Source organism: Coregonus clupeaformis, unplaced genomic scaffold (genome assembly GCF_020615455.1).
Source record: "Coregonus clupeaformis isolate EN_2021a unplaced genomic scaffold, ASM2061545v1 scaf1955, whole genome shotgun sequence".
In the NCBI taxonomy this organism is placed as follows: domain Eukaryota; kingdom Metazoa; phylum Chordata; class Actinopteri; order Salmoniformes; family Salmonidae; genus Coregonus; species Coregonus clupeaformis.
This window is the reverse complement of record NW_025535409.1, coordinates 37,759-58,058: the sequence shown is the minus strand read 5'-3', so window position 1 is coordinate 58,058 and position 20,300 is coordinate 37,759. Positions and strand designations below refer to the sequence as shown.

The 20,300-nt window shown below is 43.2% G+C and overlaps 1 pseudogene; it reads right to left on the bottom strand.

Moving 5' to 3' along the window:
* Window positions 1-4,485: 4,485 nt before the first annotated feature.
* LOC121561355 lies at window positions 4,486-11,458 on the bottom strand (annotated as a pseudogene).
* Window positions 11,459-20,300: the final 8,842 nt, after the last annotated feature.

Genomic DNA, 20,300 nt, shown 5'->3' with positions numbered 1-20,300 from the left:
ATCTATCTATCTATCTATCTATCTATCTATCTATCTATCTATCTATCTATCTATCTATCTATCTATCTATCTATCTATCTATCTATCTATCTATCTATCTATCTATCTATCTATCTATCTATCATCTATCTATCTATCTATCTATCTATCTATCTATCTATCTATCTATCTATCTATCTATCTATCTATCTGTGTATATCTATGTATCTCATGAACTAAGATGTTTTCTGTGCATTGTGTTTCAGCATGATGAGAAGCCCTACTGCACTAACTGTTACATGAAGACGTTCGGTCCCAGAGGTAGCTACTCCCTGGTGATGTACTGTACCAAATGGCAGCCTATTCCCATAAATATGGTGTATACAGTAAGTCTCTCATGTATCTCTCTCTCTCTCTCTCTCTCTCTCTCTCTCTCTCTCTCTCTCTCTCTCTCTCTCTCTCTCTCTCTCTCTCTCTCTCTCTCTCTCTCTCTGTCTCTCTCTCTCTCTCTCTCTCTCTCTCTCTATCTATCTCGCTCTCTCTCTCTCAGCAGGTAAGGGGAGAATGATGTCATACGGTCACAGCTCAGCCTCCTCTTCCTCTTCCTCCTCCTAGGAACCAGTCTAACCAAAAAAACTACCAAAATACAACCTAATGAAAACTAACAGCCTATCAACAAGGATATATGTTCAACCAACCTGACATTCAGCCAACAAGCCAATGACTAAACAACTAGGCCCAACATTCAACCAACCAACCAATGTTCGACCAACCAAGAAATAACCAATAGACAACCAACCTGACATTTAATTAACTACTATCCAACCAACCTGACATTTAATTAACTACTATCCAACCAACAGACATCAGTCTCACTCTGAAAGTCCCCCTCTTTCAGTCAATCATAAAACAACTACCTGGACCACAACTTTGTGCTCAATGGAGACGGTTGCTCTTCAAGCAAGCTTCAAGCTACTACAGCTCTTCAAGCTACTACAGCCGTCTTGTTGCAGTGTGTGAGTTAAACTCAGGGTCCCTTTAGGCCTCAACACATCCTTATACTACACATGTACTGGAGTGGACACTCCCTAGCAAGATCATGTCTAGAATACCACCGGAGTTCTGAACACACACACACACACACACTTATAGAATTGGAGTGTAGCTATGCACCTCTCCCTTCCTCTGTCATCAACCAAAGCCAGAGAAGGTGTGTGTGTATGTGTATGTGTGTGTGTGTGTGTGTGTGTGTGTGTGTGTGTGTGTGTGTGTGTGTGTGTGTGTGTGTGTGTGTGTGTGTGTGTGTGTGTGTGTGTGAGAGAGAGAGAGCGAGAGAGAGAGAGAGAGAGAGAATGAAAAACCACAGTGTGCCATCACAGCTGCAATATTTGTGACCTGTTGCCACAAGAAAAGGTCAACCAGTGAAGAACAAATACCATTGTAAATACAACCCATATTATGTTTATTTATTTTCCCATTTGTACTTTAACTATTTGCACATTGTTACAACACTGTATATATACATAATATGACATTTGAAATGCCTTTATTCTTTTGGAACTTCTGAGTGTAATGTTTACTGTTAATATTTATTGTTTATTTCACTTTTGTTTACTATCTACTTCACTTGCTTTGGCAATGTTAACATATGTTTTCCATGCCAATAAAGCCCTTAAATTGAAATTGAAATTAGAGAGAGAGAGAGAGAGAGAGAGTGAGGAGTTGAGAGAGAGAGGAGCACAGAGAGAGGGAGGAGAGAGAGGAGTGGGTTGGGAGGGCAGAGGAGAGAGAGAGAGAGAGAGAGAGAGAGAGAGAGAGAGAGAGAGAGAGAGAGAGAGAGAGAGAGAGAGAGAGAGAGAGCACAGTCTGCTGGAATGGGCATTTGAGTGAGACAGAGCTGGTACACACGCACACAAACACACACACACTTCCCCCTGTTCCTCTGTTAGTAGTGGAACACTTCCCCCTGTTCCTCTGTTAGTAGTGAAACACACTTCCCCCTGTTCCTCTGTTAGTAGTGGAACACACTTCCCCCTGTTCCTCTGTTAGTAGTGAAACACTTCCCCCTGTTCCTCTGTTAGTAGTGGACCACTTCCCCCTGTTCCTCTGTTAGTAGTGAAACACTTCCCCCTATTCCTCTGTTAGTAGTGGAACACTTCCCCCTGTTCCTCTGTTAGTAGTGGAACACACTTCCCCCTGTTCCTCTGTTAGTAGTGGAACACACTTCCCCCTGTTCCTCTGTTAGTAGTGGAACACTTCTTCCTGTTCCTCTGTTAGTAGTGGAACACACTTCCCCCTGTTCCTCTGTTAGTAGTGGAACACACTTCCCCCTGTTCCTCTGTTAGTAGTGGAACACACTTCCCCCTGTTCCTCTGTTAGTAGTGGAACACACTTCCCCCTGTTCCTCTGTTAGTAGTGGAACACACTTCCCCCTGTTCCTCTGTTAGTAGTGGAACACACTTCCCCCTGTTCCTCTGTTAGTAGTGGAACACACTTCCCCCTGTTCCTCTGTTAGTAGTGAAACACACTTCCCCCTGTTCCTCTGTTAGTAGTGGAACACACTTCCCCCTGTTCCTCTGTTAGTAGTGGAACACACTTCCCCCTGTTCCTCTGTTAGTAGTGGAACAGACTTCCCCCTGTTCCTCTGTTAGTAGTGAAACACACTTCCCCCTGTTCCTCTGTTAGTAGTGAAACACACTTCCCCCTGTTCCTCTGTTAGTAGTGGAACACACTTCCCCCTGTTCCTCTGTTAGTAGTGGAACACACTTCCCCCTATTCCTCTGTTAGTAGTGGAACACACTTCCCCCTATTCCTCTGTTAGTAGTGGAACACACTTCCCCAAAAAACGTGCTGCCTGCCTGGTTTGCTTAATATACGGAATTTGAAATAAATTATATACTTTTTTTCTTGATCATGAAGTATATTTAAAACCAAATGTTTTACTGGGTGACTTTCACTTTTACTTGAGTCATTTTCTATTAAGGTATCTTTTCTTTTACTCAAGTATAACAGTTGGTTACTTTTTCTACACTGCTTCCATCCAGCTATCTACTATCATTATCATATGTGTGAAAAACTTGGTTGGAAATCACACAAGACTGATCTCAGTTAATTCATACTGTATGTTGTAGTCTTTCCAAGAGAGAAATCACACAAGACTGACAGCCTGTGAGTTTATTAAAAGCATTCAGTGATTACATGGCAGTTTAGAGAGCAACAGGTCTTCATCTGTAAAGGGTAAATAACATAACATCAACATAATCTGCACTCACATCACAAATATGAAATAAACACTTCTCAACAATACCTTTGAGATCATTTATATATATTACCATATTTATTTACTTTAATTTGATTAATTGATTGATTTGCACACAGCATATTCACAATTTAATGTATATCAGACCTGAACTAAGTACTATACTTTCTCTGTAACCCACAGATCATAAGAGAATAAAACAAATATCTCTATATAGTACAAACATCATAACAATAATCTACATAATAATCAATACCATAATATTTATAATGAATAACATCATTATCTCTATACTACTAACAACATAACAATAATCTACATCAGTAAATATCATAAAATGTATAATCAATAACATCATGAGAGGTAAACAACAGCAACAAAACAATCCCCAACAACAAACTAAAATGACCCCTTTATTCAGATGTTTCAAAATACAAAGAATGAACAGATGATTATAATAATACATGGACTAATAATGGAAACACTTCAAGATAAAGAATCTAAGAGAAACACTAAATAAGATAAAGACATAAAGACAAAAGCTAAAAGCAGCAATACATTCTGGAACACAAAACAAACCTAATTGAGCTACTCTCTAAAAATAATCAAAACCCCATGTTACCAAAACCCCCATGTTACCCAAACCCCATGTTACCCAAAACCCCATGTTACCAAAACCCCATGTTACCAAAACCCAATGTTACCCAAAACCCCATGTTACCAAAACCCCATGTTACCCAAACCCCCATGTTACCCAAAACCCCATGTTACCCAAAACCCCATGTTACCCAAACCCCATGTTACCCATAACCCCATGTTACCATAACCCCACGTAACCAAAACCCCATGTTACCCAAAAACCAATGTTACCCAAAACCCCATGTTACCCAAAACCCCATGTTACCCAAACCCCCAAGTTACCCAAAACCCCATGTTACCATAACCCCACATAACCAAAACCCCATGTTACCAAAACCCCATGTTACCCAAACCCCCATGTTACCCAAACCCCCATGTTACCCAAACCCCATGTTACCCAAACCCCCATGTTACCCAAAACCCCAAGTTACCCAAACCCCCAAGTTACCAAAACCCCATATTACCAAAATCCCATGTTACCAAAACGGCATGTTACCCTAACCCCAAGTTACCCAAACCCCAAGTTACCAAAACCCCATGTTACGCAAAAACCCCATGTTCCCCTGGTAGCAAAAAACTAACTAAAAGGAATAATGGTGGATCAGCATTTAGGGTCAGCATCATTCTACTCCTACTCAGTCCCCTGGGCTGCTCTCTCCTCTCCCGGTCCAGCTTCAGCTCTGGAGCTCAGAGAGACCATCTCCATGGCATTGGCATCAACATAAAGATCCATGCTGCTCACCCTGTTCACTCTCTTCTGCCTCCTGGTGGTCTAGGGAGACAAAGCACCAAGAGTCAGACATTTCAAATCAAATCAAATGTATTTGTCCCAGATTTGCAGGTGTTATCGAAGGTGCAGCGAAATGCTTGTATTTCTAGCTCCAACAGTGCAGTTATACCTAGCAACAAAATAAATACACACAATCCAGAAAAATACATTACATTAATAAATATCAGAATGAGCAGTGTCAGAGTCTGGAATATAAATATATATACTGTAAATATGTGTTCCTAATGTTTGGTATACTCAGTGTATATATACGTATAATGGTGTGTAAAGACAGTATAGACAGTATGTGGATAGAAAAAGTGTGTACAGCAGTAGTTATATAGGATGAGCCATGACTAGAATACAGGATATACAGTGCTTTCGGAAAGTACTAAGACCCCTTGACTTGTTCCACATTTTGTTACGTTACAGCCTTATTCTAAAATTGATTAAATTGTTTTTTTTCTTCATCAATCTACACACAATACCCCATAATAACAAAGCAAAAACTGATTTTTAGACATTTAGCAAATGTATTAAAATAAGAAACGAAATATCACATTTACATAAGTATTCAGACCCTTTACTCATTACTTTGTTGAAGCACTTTTGGCAGCGATTACAGCCTTGACTCTTCTTCGGTATGAAGCTACAAGCTTGACACACCTGTATTTGGGGAGTTTCTCCCATTCTTCTTTGCAGATCCTCTCAAGCTCTGTCAGGTTGGGTGTGGAGCATCACTGCATAGCCATTTTCAGGTCTCTCCAGAGATGTTAGATCCGGTTCAAGTCCAGGCTCTGGCTGGGCCACTCAAGGACATTCAGAGACGTTCATGAAGGATCTCTCTGTACTTTGCTCTGTTCATCTTTCCCAGTTTTGATGCACCTGTTGTACTGTCTCCTCCTTCTAGATGGTAGTGGGGTGAACAGGCTGTGGCTCGGGTGGCTGAGGTCCTTGATGATCGTCCTGGCTTTCCTGTGACACCGGGTGCTGTAGATGTCCTGGAGGGCAGGCAGTGTGCCCCTGGTGATGTGTTGGGCTGATCGCGCCACCCTCTGGAGAGCCCTGAGGATGCATTCTGTGCAGTTGCATACCAGGCGGTGATACAGCTCGACAAGATGCTCTCAGTGGTGCATCTGTAGAAGTTCATGAGGATCTTAGGGGCCAAACCAAATTTCTTCAGCCTCCTGAGGTTGAAGAGGTGCTGTTGCGCCTTCTTCACCACACTGTCTGTGTGAAGGGACCATTTCAGGTTGTCAGTGATGTGCACGCCAAGGAACTTGAAGCCTTTTCACCCTCTCCGCTGTGGCCCCGTTGATGTGGATGGGGGCGTGCTCCCTCTGCTGTCTCCTGAAGTCCACGATCAAATCCTTCATTTTGTTGACGTTGAGCGAGAGGTTATTTTCCTGGCACCACTCCGCCAGGGCTCTCACCTCCTCCCTGTAGGCTGTCTCGTTGTTGTTGATAATCAGGCCTACCACTGTTGTGTCATCAGCAAACTTGATGATTGAGTTGGAGACGTGCGTGGCCACACAGTCACTGGTAAACAGGGAGTACAGGAAGGGGCTGAGCACGCACCCCTATGGGCCCCCTGTGTTGAGGATCAGGGTGGCAGAGGTGTTGCTGCCTACCTTCACCACACGCGTCGGTGGCACTGTGTTATCCTCAATGCGGGAGAAGAAGGTGTTTCTCTTGTCCGGGAGCGAGGCGTCGGTGTCCCATACGTGGCTAGCTTTCCCTTTATAATCTGGGATTGTCTGGAGTCCCTGCCACATACGTCTCGTGTATGAGCCGTTGAATTGCTCATACTTTGTCCCTGTACTGTCGTTGTGCCTGTTTGATACACATCCATGTTCACAGTCACCTTGCCACTGGTGTCTCTCTCTCTCTGTCTCTCTCTCTGTCTCTCTCTCTCCCTCTCTGTCCGTGTCTCTCCCCCTCTCGTTCTCTCCCCCCTCTCGTTCTCTCCCCCCTCTCGTTCTCTCCCCCTCTCGTTCTCTCGTTCTCTCATAATCAGTACACTACTGAAGAACAAACCCAAGATAGTGCAACACAAGTCAAAGATACACATCTGGTTAATCCCACACCTTAAACACAGATATAGACCAATGTAGAATCTGAACCCTGCTCAAAGACACAAACATTTAAATGACTTGTAACGTCTGAGTAAATGTCTTTACCTTGTAGTACAGGTAGATGGTGGTGATGGCTGTCAGTAGGATCAGCAGCACTACAACGTGTCTGATGATGAAGGCTGGCAGAGGAGAGGCTGAAAACAGAAACACCATTGATGAGGGGACTGGTCATCATCACATAGATCTGTGGGAAATCTGTCAATGACAAAGTTAGAAGTCTGGATCATGTTCAGTTACCTGTGACGGTGAGGGTGAGGAGCTCACTCTCAGAGGAGAAGTTATGAGAGAAAACATAATTGTCATAAACACAGCTGTAGTTCCCTTGGTGGGAGTCATCTGCAGCAGGGAAGAGGAAGGCAGCAGAGTGATTGACAGCTGGCTGGGTCTGGGTTCTGTTGGAGCCGGTGAACGTGAGGAGGAAGGAGCCTCCTGGGTACTGTGGCTGAGTGGAGCAAGAGATGGTGAAGTTGTAGCCCCTGAACACCTCTGGCCCCTCATGGCCCCTGGAGACCCCTCCCATTGAGTCAGTCAGGAAGATATCAGGCTGGACCAGGAGATCTGTAACAATAAAAGAGAACAAGAAAAACCTCTTCTAATAGTTTCCTATAGATATGACAATAACATCAGCATGTAACAGTGCTAGCCACCCTCCCTCACAGGGCAACATGAGTAGTGGGCCTACAGTCACTGAGACAACATATGTTGATATCAGGCTGAAGCAGGACATCTGGAACAAGAGGAGAGAAAAAGAAAACGTAGCTCCTCAACTACTTTCTTTCCTCATTTAGATATGACAATAACATGACATGTGACAGTGGTAGTGAGTAGAGACGTTCAGTGAGATAACGTTCAAATACAAAAGCATTCTGGGATATTTAAGTTTTATTTGATTCCTACTTGACTGATTGATCTGTTTTGCAAAGCAGACTTACAAGCTAAACAGTCATTGTGAGAGGTGCAGAGGAAGTTGTATGAATGAAGGAAATCAGTTTAATGTAATTATAATATCTTGATATTCCCTGAGCAGATCACTGTGAGTCCAGGAAGGAGATATAATACATGGCCAAAAGAAATGTGGAACTCGGTGGCCACGTTGAAAGTCACTGAGCTTTTCGGTCATTCTACTACCAATGGTGGTCTATGGATTGTATGGCTGTGTGCTCAATTTTATACACCTGTCAGCAACAGGTATGGCTGAAATAGCCGAATCCACTAATGTCCACATACATTTGGCCATATAGTGCATCTTGTTATTACCTGAGCAGATCACTGTGAGTCCAGGAAGGAGAAAATACATTCTCCTACACTCCCTCAGTGAAGGCTCAGACCCAGAACAGACAACTCTAAACCCTCTAGTGATGTTTCCAGGTAGTACTGAAACAGTGGAGCCACAACCCAGCTGTCTACACACTACTGCAGCTACAGCCTCCTTGTTCCTGCCATCAGCTCCCACAGTCCTCCACTCTCCCTGGTAGTACCGCTCCACTCCACCAGCACAGCGACTGCCTCCTCCCACCAGCCTCACATCATCAGGCTCTGAGAAAAGAAGAGAGAGAGACAGTAATCTTACTATTTTCTCACTAAAACACATCTACAGTGGGCTCCAAAATTACTGGCACCCCTGACTGCACAAACAATACTTTAAAAAATATAAACAATACTGTACTTTATTAATGTTTCAATGGAACCAACCAAACTCATACAATTATTTAATACAAAATAAATGTAACCAAAATCAAGGTTTCATAATTATTGGCACTCCTCATTTAGTACTTAGTGCAACCACCTCTGGCAAGGATAACAGCATGGAGTCTTTTCCTGTAATGTTTGACAAGGTTAAGGAACACATTTGGAGGGATTTTGGACCATTCCTCTTTGCAGATCCTTTCAAGATCCTTCACATTCTTGGGTTTGCGCTTATCAACTGCCATCTTCAAATCAGCCCACAGATTTTCGATTGGATTGAGGTCTGACTGAGATGGCCATGGCAGAGGATATATTTTTTTTGTCACAGAACCATTTCTGTGTGGATCTTGAGGTATGTTTTGGGTCATTGTCTTGTTGGAATGTCCACCTACGGCCAAATCCCAGCCTTCTTTGTCAGCCGAAATTGCCTGATACTTGGTGGAATTCATTATGCCATCCAGTGCCCCTGGACCTCTGGAATTAAAACAGCCCCAAATCATCACTGACCCACCACCATATTTCACAGTGGGTATGAGGTGCCTCTCCTTGTATGCATCTCTGTTTCGACGTCAAACATGTCGATGCTGTATCTGACCAAAACGTTCAATTTTGGTCTCATCTGACCAGAGCACCTTCTTCCAGTCATAATGTAAATGACATTTGGCAAACTCAAAGCGCTTGCATCTGTGTCTTGGGGTCAGAAAGGGCTTTCTTCTGGCAATCCTTCCAAAGAGCCTGTGGTTGTGGAGGTGGCGTCTGATGGTGCTTTTTGAAACCTGGTGACCCCAAGACGCCACCAAGGCCTGCAATTCGTTCACAGTTATTCTTGGGGATTTTGTTGCTTCTCTCACCATCCTCCTCCCTATCCTGGGGGGCAAAATGCATTTGCGTCCTCTACCGTGAGGTTTTCAACTGTTCCATATCTTTTTTATTTTTTTATAATTGCCCTGACAGTGCTCAGTGGTATATTCAATCGTTTGTGGATCTTCTTGTAGCCATTACCAGATTTATGAAGGTCTACGACCATCTGTCTCTTTTGAACTGCCAGTTATTTTGTTTTCTTCATGGTGTTGGATGACAAAGGGATATTGTATGCGTGTTACCTCATTTTTATACCCTAGTGAAACAGGAAGTGATGTAATGGCTCAATATAGGTCCTTAAGACTTAGATACACTTAAATAAGTGGAATTTAATTCCTGGTTGATAGAATAATTATTAATGACTAATTATTACACCCTGAAACTGTGTGAAATGTGTTAGAATGTGTGAGTGTAGGACCAGTAAAGACTATGACATTGAGCTACTATTTAGCAATGTGAGTAAGAGTTAGACCAGAGAACAAAGGACAAGGAGAACTGGCTACAGACAACTGGGAAACCAAGATAAAGAGGCCTCCCAATTAAGGGAGGAGAGAAACGGTTAGGCTTTTTAAGGAGTATGAGGACGGCGATAACTAAGGAATGCAGCCTATGATAAGAACATGTGTGTGACCTGATGGTTAGGAGAGCAGAGGAAAACAGCCCGCCTAAAAGGGGTGGGGTTTTTGTATGACGTGTGAGTATAAAAGATGGACTCTGAAATTGTGATGAACAGAATTCTCAATGAATAAAGGCCTGACTATGCAGACCGGGACTCTGTCCGTTTCTTGATCCAAAAGCATTACAACCTTTTGGGAGACGCACAGAGACACTGAAATAGTTGAGTTCAACCATTGAGATTAAAATATTCACTTAACACTGGTTTAATTTAGGTAGATGTTATTTACAATAATCTTTAAGGGTGCAATTAATTGTGAAACCTTGATTTGGAGGACATTGATTTTTAATTTAATTTAATGATTTTGGTGGGTTCCATTGGAACATTAATATAGTACAGTATTTCTCACATGTTGGTATTTTCAGTTTCTCTCTATAATTATAGTGTTTATATTTCTGTAAGTATTGTTTGTGCATTTCCAGACAGGGGTGCCAGTAATTTTGGAGCCCACTATATATTGCCTCTCATATTCTTCACTCCAGGTGAGAAACAATGTTGATTGAGTGACAAACTGTTTCTTACCTGAGCAGGTGAGTCCAACAGCATTACCAGGTAGGCAGGTGTTGTTTTTTCTGTCTGAGGTGTCACAGTCCAGGAGAAGGGACTCATTGCCTTTACACTGGAACTCTTTATCCCAGGTCTGACCCTCACCTTCTCCATAGAGCCCCCCCCTGTAGAGCTGCAGGAGCCCCACAGCCAAGCTCCCCACAGACTACCTCTGCATCCTGCTGGTCAAAGTCAGCTTCACACACTGAGGCCCAGGACTGATTGGACTTCACCTCCAGTCTCCCAGAGCAGACACCAGCTCCATCCACAAGCTGCACAGACTCTGGAGAAAAAGAGTTGGTTGAACATTCAATCCGTTTTGTTGATGACACTGTCAAGGACTAAACACAAATATGTTGGATAAAAGATTGTAGGTTGCTATGTTTGATACTGTAAGAGGTAGAAATGGGTTCTTAGTCACTCAGGACAGGGTTGGGAATAATGTAGGCAGGAGACAGGAATAAGTTCACTTCACTTTATAGAAAATAAACAGCTGGACATCCATCAGGCAGCTTCACTTCAGTAACATCTGAACTACAATGATCTGCCCATGCACATCTCCCATAAATGAATATGACAAACACAAATATAATGTTTAAATACATCTGACATCTCTCCCTGTCTTTAAATGAAATGAAAAACACATAACACATGATATGCTAATATTGTATAATGTACAAATTAAATCTCTCACCTGAACAGATCACATGACGATAATATTCACCATAACAGTCAGGAGTTACTCCTCCTCTTCCTGTGATGTCACACTCTCTAATAGTAGACTCATCTCCACTGCATGTACTCAATAGTAGGATTCCTCCTCTTCTCTCTTTAACCAGAGGTCCTCTAGATACAGCTATAGCATTCCCACAGCCCAGCTCTCTACACACAACCTTAACCTCTTTCATGCTCCACCACAAAGGACATAGACCTGACCACTCTCCTCTGTAGAAGACTTCCAGTGTCCCAGAGCAGGAAGTGGTCTCATTCACCCATCTGACTGAGAGTTCAGCTGTAAACAGCAGAGAGGAAAACACAGTGGTGAGGACAGATTATGACAGGGCTTCTGTTATTCTAACAGCAGTAATGCTTTGTGGTTGACAAGTATTAGTAGTTCCATAAAACAGTACTTGTTATTGGGTTTTAGAATGGTGTGTATGGACACATGAATTTCTCCATGTGGGATAATAAAGTTGACTAATATTGAACTGCTATAATCATTGTAGATTTATACTCTACCTACCTGGTGGACTGATGCTTTGAGCCTGGATATCTGAGGAGAGAGAGAGAGAGAGAGAGAGAGAGAGAGAGAGAGAGAGAGAGAGAGAGAGAGAGAGAGAGAGAGAGAGAGAGAGAGAGAGAGAGAAACAAAGGAGAAAGAGAGGAGTCAGAGGATGAGAGAGATAGAGAAAGAGGCAGAGGTTAAATGAACATCAACATGACTTTCATGATGTGCTGGGGAAGATAGGCTAATTGTTGGTATGATGCAACAACACCCATGTGTACATACACTATAGATGGAAATGTGTAACACTCTTTCCAGATGAGTTTATATCTAATTTATTACATTTTTTTGTCTGTTGTTTCAGAGGTCAGGGTCAAGCTGAGTGGAAGAGTAGAAAAGGTTACTGGTTATGATGACATCACTGGTGAGAATTCAGTGATGAAAAGACATTCAGCTGACTGCATGTTAATCTGTCAGCCCTATCTCTTTTGAAATCTCCCTCTCTCTCCTCTCCCTTCTCTATCTCCCTCCCCTCCTCTGCCCCCTCCATCCTCTCTCCTACTCTCTCCTCTCCTCTGCCCTCCCCACCCCCTCCTCTCTGTCCTCTCTCTCTCTTCCTGACATATAGCATCAGGCCTGTTGAGCTTGACTCAGGTCACAGACCTCTAGCATCTACACCACCCATTCTCCTACAATAACATAAGACCAATATAATATATAATATATACTCTCATTTGTTAACATTGAGACATATACAATCAATCATTGACACACTGAATATACAACAGTCAGATGCATGACATCATCACAACTTAACTGACATTAGTGCCTGTCCCCAGATGGACAGTTATGCTACAGTAAAGTACATTTACAGGTGATCACATCGTTGTCCTGCTTTGAGACAGATTTTTACTGTCTGCTTCCAGTTGTATGTTCTTTTACTAGCCCTGTAAATGATCATATATCTTAAAATATCAAATCATATCTCAGTAACTGTCACAAGTGTATATCAGTATAACAGCATCCTACCTGTGCTCCAGAACAGGATCATCTATATCACTGCAGGTATCATATCTGTCTCTAACTGGGGCTCCACTGAGCTATACAAGTCTACTGTCATGAAGAGTGGACTGAAGAGTGGAAAATACTGCTAGGCTATATGATTTCTATGTCATTAGTTCATTAGGTCTTTGATGTGAGATAAACGTCTTAGCAACTTATCTTGGATCACTGGTTGAACCCAGCTAAACACAGCAAACTGATCTGTTTTGAAAAACCCCACAGGAAACTGATGAGGTCTCATGTTAGAGCAGGAGAAGGGGGGATGTGGTGTAGAAGCTAGAGGTCTGTTACCCAAGTCAACTCAACAGGCCTGATGCTATATGTCAGGGTCAGGCTGGGCTGGGCCAAGAGTGGAAAAGGTTACTGGTTATGATGACATCACTGGTGAGAAGTCAGTGATAATAATATATGATCTTTCTCTCCCATCTCTTTCCCCCTTTGTCTGCCTCCCCCTATACTCTCTTCCCCTTCTGCGATGTTAGAAAGACAGACACTCAATACAAAAAGTACTTAAGCTTTCCTTTCCCCGGTGGAGTGGCAGGTTAGAATAATTAACGTGGCAGGTTAGGAGAATTAACATGTCAGGTTAGGATAATTAATGTGTCAGGTTAGGAGAATTAACGTGGCAGGTTAGGATAATTAACGTGGCAGGTTGTAGGAGTAACCTAGCAGATCAGGATAATGAGGTTAAGATTAGGAAAAGAGTTAGGGTTAAGTTTAGCTAAATTGCTACAAGGAAGCAGCAAGCAGCCACTCAAAGAATGGTCTTGAGTGGCAACCAATCTGCCCAATTAGCTGTTAAGTTTCCATACACCCACTTATGTTGATCCTCCCACTTATTTAGCAACAACCACTTTCAGACACACTCCATGTATGCAGTTACCCTCTGGGAGAATCTCAATTGTATACTCCTCCCGTTCTCTCTCTTCACCTCCTCTAAACCCATTGGAGGAGAAGGTCAGAGGAGCGAGGAGAATGCAATTGAGATTCTCCCATGACTGGGAAAGGGTACCATAAAGTAGTGTGCACTGTATAGAGCTCGCCAGCTTGTAGCCTAAATGAATGGGGAAAGAATAGGGTTTTGGGATAAACGCTGAAAATAAGGTCTGAGATGAACACAGACTTAGTAGATCTTATACGTTTTGTTCTGTGAGATAATATCAGTCAGTTAACATGACCTTTATGAATAATGAAGCCTTTATGTTTTGTTCTATGAGATAATATCAGTCAGTTAACATGACCTTTATGAATTATGAAGCTTTCATGGGCTTTTTCTGATTAAATAAATGCTTCAAATTTCACAGAAAGTGACGTTAGCTGATGAAGATTATCTCATAGAATAAAACGTAGGTTATAAGATCTCCTAAGCCTGTGTTTACCACAGACCTTATCGTCGGAATTTATCCAAAAACCTGACAAAAACTCCATTAATTTCCCTGTAGGATTTGTCCAATGAACCGAGGTGGAGTTAGTGCCTACAAAAAGTCTCCATTACTATTGCTCTCTATAGGGCAGTGGTTCCCAACCTTTTCGGTTACCCAGAGGACCCTCTCATATGCATTTTACCAGTAACCCTCTGGTCTCATGAGTCTTCTCAAGGACCCCCTGTGGATAGTCCAAGTACCCCTGGTTGGGAAACACTGATAGTGAATAGGGTCCCTTTGTCTTCCTGTCATGCAGGCAAATGTCCACTAGATGGCGGTGTTCATCCAGTCTGGGCCAGGGTTGCACTGCAGAACTAACACTGCTGAACCAGGCCTACGGTGGAAAACAATCCTTTATCAAGGTAATGATTCCATTCATATCTAGCCAGGCCTGTATTCATTTTTATATAGTATTTTAGATCCTAATGAATAACATTACATGGACAATGGGGACCTGATCCTAGATCAGCAGTACTCCTATTTTTCTCCTGATTGAAATGGCAAAACCTCACCACACCCACATTACGTTAATTCTCCTAATCAGCTACGTTAATTATCCTAACCCGCTACGTTAGTTCTCCTAACCTGCCACGTTAATTATCCTAACCTGCTACACTAATTATCCTAACCTGCTAGGTTAGTTATCCTAACCTCCCACATTAATTATCCTAACCTGCTACATTAGTTATCCTAACCTCCCACATTAATTATCCTAACCTGCTACATTAGTTATCCTAACCTCCCACATTACTTATTCTAACCTGCTACATTAGTTATCCTAACCTCCCACGTTAGTTATTCTAACCTGCTACATTAGTTATCCTAACCTCCCACATTACTTATCCTAACCTGCTACATTAGTTATCCTAACCTCCCACATTACTTATTCTAACCTGCTACATTAGTTATCCTAACCTCCCACGTTAGTTATTCTAACCTGCTACATTAGTTATCCTAACCTCCCACGTTAATTATCCTAACCTGCTACATTATATCTCCTAACCTCCGCAGTGGCGTGTATTCATGGATGCCAAAGGAAGCCAGGCTTCCCCAAAAAATGACCAAGAAAAACATATAAAATAATGTATCTTTCATCTCTGTGTTTTATCATTTTCCTTCAATTAGCAAGAGGCTGAATGTATCTCACCGGAGAAAGCATCTGAGCGAGTGAAACGGTGCCCCTCTGTCTCTGTATGTGTAGGCCATTCTATCTGATGCTGTCTGGTTAAAAAAGAGTATGACTTTGCTGCCGCCCTGTAGCATTGAATGCTAACATTTGGCCTCCCTTGATCATAAAAAAATTAATTAAAATACCAAATAGCGTTGAGCTAAACTGTGAATGGTCCTGATAAATCAAATAAAATTACAAATTGCATAATGACCCCTGCACCCACCAGACCCTCCACCCGACCCCTCGCACCACCCCCTAGGAGGCCGCCCCCAGAGTTTGGGAACTACTGATCTATCTGATGCTGTCTAGTTCAAAATAATATGACACTGCTGCCGCATTGTAGCATTGAATGCAAGGGAAGCCAGCGAACATTTGGCCTCCCTTGATAATAAAAAGGGAGGCCAAATGAGCTAAACTGTGAATGGTCCTGGCACTTACCCAGAAAGATATAAAATACAAATTAGCATACTCCTGTCTATACAGAAATAAATAAAAGCATTCAAAATAGGCTTCTAAAGCATGATTTGGGCACAGAGGATCATTCATTAGGTTCAGGGTTCTTCAATCCTGGTCCTGGAGGGCCGAAACACCTCTGTTTTTCATCCTCTCCTTCTAATCAGGGGCTAATTCAGACCTGGGAAAACCAGGTGAGTGCAATTAACTACCAGGTAGAAATAAAAAACAGAAGTGTTTCGGCCCTCCAGGACCAGGATTGAAGAACCCTGATTAGGTTTATAGACCAGACAATGAAATGATCACAACTGATCTGGTTGTATTATGGCTTTCCCAAACAGTAAATTTACCCACACACCACTACTGAAGTTAACAAATTGCATCTAGAGCCATATTTTTTATAAATCATAGCCCAAAGGTGGTTTATTAAATTCTTCAAATTTTTTCATGTATTTGTCAGTCAACTGATATCATCATAATTAAAAGTCAATTTTCAAGTCATTTGGGATCATTCTGACTCCAACGAAAAGCATCTGATTCCTCCTATAGTAATTTGATAGGACCTTCATTAAAAAGTCTGCCAACGGTATAAATAGTTGATAGAACTGCAATATAGAACTCAGATACAGACAGCTGTATTGGTGGGTATTCTCCGAAAGGTAGTTATTCTAAGGCAAATCTAAAAAAGTATTTATTTGAATCCAGGGGGACATGTATCAGTGATTTAGACCAGATAAACAGATCACCTGCAGAAATGAAGAACCTTACGTACTCGCCTGGTTATAACTGGTTATAACTAGGTATGACTGTGTACACAATCAAAATGACCTTGCATATATGCTTAGTTGCAGTCACAACAGCTCATAAGTCTGTCAGTGGGATGAAAACTTGTTAAAACTGTAATGCAGAAACCAGCTACCCTCTAAACGTACACATAGCGCTGTATTGGTGGGTATTCTTTGAAGAATAGTTGGTTATTCCACGGAAAATTGTATATAAATACCATCATTCCTATAATATCCTCCAATATTCTATATGTGCAAGTTGTTATGGTAGATGGGTTGCTATAACATTTGGTTTGAAGTGACTTTGAGGATTTGGGCATGATTTTTGAAGCGATGCTAATGCTAGCTGTGGGGTAAGTAAATAAAGACAGATGAGACATATTTTTGGTCATTGTTTCTCATTGTTTCTACTGGCACAATGCTCTTAACCACTAAGCTACCTGCCACCCCTAGTGGTAATAGCTGGCTGAAAGGGCCCTAGTGGAGCCAGTTGGCTGAGAGGGCACTAGTGGGGCCAGTTGGCTGAGAGGGCCCTAGTGGAGCCAGTTGGCTGAGAGTGCCCTAGTGGGGCCAGCTGGCTGAGAGGGCCCTAGTGGAGCCAGTTGGCTGAGAGGGCCCTAGTGGGGCCAGCTGGCTGAGAGGGCCCTAGTGGAGCCAGTTGGCTGAGAGGTTGCTAGTGGAGCCAGCTGGCTGAGTGGACCCTAGTGGAGCTACCTGGCTGAGAGGGCCTAGTGGAGCCAGCTGGCTGAGAGGGCCTAGTGGAGCCAGCTAGTTTATATTTCATTTACAGTGTATTGACCGACGGCCTATACAGGTCAGGACTGATACACTTGTTTTTTTTATTAATTTTTATATAGTTAAATTATTAACATTTCAAATGTCTTTCTCTTTTGAAACTTTTGTGTGTTTAAAATTTACTGTTTGTGATTGTTTATTTCACTTGCTTTGTCAACGTTAACATATGTTTCCCATGTCAATGAAACCCCTTTGAATTGAACTGAGAGAAAGAGTGAGAGAGAGAGAGAGGGGGAGGGGCAAAAGAGAGGAGAAATGAACATCAACGTGACCTTTCATGATGTGATGGAGAAGATAGGCTTATAGTTGGTATGGTGCAACAACACACGTGATGTGATAGAGAAGATAGGCTTATAGTTGGTATGGTGCAACAACACACGTGATGTGATGGAGAAGATAGGCTTATAGTTGGTGTGGTGCAACAACACACGTGATGTGATGGAGAAGATAGGCTTATAGTTGGTATGGTGCAACAACACACGTGATGTGATGGAGAAGATAGTCTTATAGTTGGTGTGGTGCAACAACACACGTGATGTGATGGGGTAGATAGGCTTATCGTTGGTATGATGCAACAACACCCATGTGTACACACATTCCCCTTCCGTGGAAAGGTGAACCTCATTTTTGCAGATTAGTTTATATATAATTTAATACCTTTGCTTTTGTCTGTTTTTGAAATCATTCATTTCATAGGTCAGAGGTCAAGCTGAGCCGTACCAGGAGTGGAAGAGTGGAAAAGGTTACTGGTTATGATGACATAACTGGTGAGAAGTCAGTAATGAAAAGATATTCAGTTGACTGCGTGTTAGTCTGTCAGCCCTATCTCTTTTGACATCTCCCTCTCTCTCCTCCTCTTCTCTCTCACTATCCATCTCCCCTCCCCTCCTCCTCTGTCCAATAGCCGCAGGAAGTAGTTTGGGGGTGTAGAAATACAGCTAAACCTAGGGTATGGCTAAATGGGGTGTGTAGAAACACAACTAAACCTAGGGTATGGCTAAATGGGGTGTGTAGAAATACAGCTAAACCTAGTGTATGGCTAAATGGGGTCTCTATCTCCCCTCCCCTCCCCTCCCCTCCCCTCTTCTGTCCCCTCCCCTCTCCTCTCTCTCCACTACGCTCTCCTCCGCCCCCCACCCATCCTCTCTCCTCCAACCCCATCTCTCTCTGCTCATCTCTCGCAGCCCTTTGACATCTCCCTCTCTATCTCCCCTCCCGTCCTCTGTCCCCTCTTCTCTCTCTCCACTACCCTCCCCTCCTCACTCTCTCTCTCTCTCTCTTCCTGACATATAGCATCAGGCTTGTTGAGCTTGACTCAGTTGACTTGGGTAACAGACCTCTAGCTACCCCCTTCCCCTTGCTCTGTTGAACCTTTAATAAACCTTTATTTAACTAGGCAAGTCAGTTAAGAACAAATTCTTATTTACAATGATGGCCTACCCAGGCCAAACCCTCCCCTAACCCGGACGATGCTGGGCCAATTGTGCACCGCTCTATGGGACTCCCAATCCCGGCCGGTTGTGATATAGCCTGGGATCGAACACGGGTCTGTACTGACGCCTCTACCACTGCGATGCAGTGTCTATGATCACTGCGCCTCTCGGGAGGCCATAGAAAAATAAGACTAATATTAAATAGATACATAATATATACTCTCATTCTTTTCCATAGGGACAGATACAATCAATCATTGACACACTGAATATACAACATCACATACACCATCACACCTTAAATGACATTAGTGCCTGTCCCCAGATGGACAGTTATTGTCACGCCCTGGCTCTGGGGACTCTTTAATGTTGAGCCAGGGTGTGTAGGTTTCATTGTTTAGTTTTCTATGTTTGTGTTCTAGATCGTTTAGATCTATGTTGGCCAGGTGGTTCCCAATCAGAGGCAGCTGTAGCTTGTTGTCTCTGATTGGGGACCATACTCAGGCAGCCTGTTTGGCACTGTTATTTTGTGGGATCTTGTTCCGTTTGGTTTGTGTTATGACCTAGGACTTCACGTATCGTTTGGTTTATTGTTTTGGTTCGTGTGTGTACTAAATAAAGTATGTACGCCTATCACGCTGCGCCTTGGTCCGCTTCCGTCAACGATCGTGACAGAAGATCCCACCACCAGAGGACCAAGCAGCGTGCCAAACAGGAGAAGTTGGCGATGTCCCAGGTGGGCGAATGGTGGTCTTGGGAGGACATATTCGCGGGCAGAGGGCCATGGGCAAAAGTAAATGCCCAGGCAGGAGAGGAGAAACGGCGCCAACCGTAACGACGTCGGACACGCGAGAGGCAACCCCAATACATTTTTTTGGGGGGGCACACTGCGTTGACGACGGGGCTGCTGGAGGCAGCTACATCATTTACATTACATTTTAGTCATTTAGCAGACGCTCTTATCCAGAGCGACTTACAGTTAGTGAATACATATATATATATATATATATTTTTTTATACTGGCCCCCCGTGGGAATCGAACCCACAACCCTGGCGTTGCAAACGCCATGCTCTATCAACTGAGCTACATCCCTGCCGGCCATTCCCTCCCCTACCCTGGACGACGCTGGGCCAATTGTGCGCCGCCCATGACGAATCGGCAGACTAGGAGAGGAGACCACCAGGTTTGGGGGGCTGGAAGGGTGGTTGGCGGAGCCTAGAGGTAGAGCAGAGCCAATTCCCCGTACTCAGGCTAGGCAGCGTGAGACTGGGCAGGTTCCGTGTTATGCGGAGCCACGTAATGTGCCGCGAGTGTTCCGGCACAGTCCTGTACATCCTGTGCTAGCACCACGCACGTGTCGTGCTAAGGTGGGCATGCAGCCAGGACGGAGTGTGCCGGCTC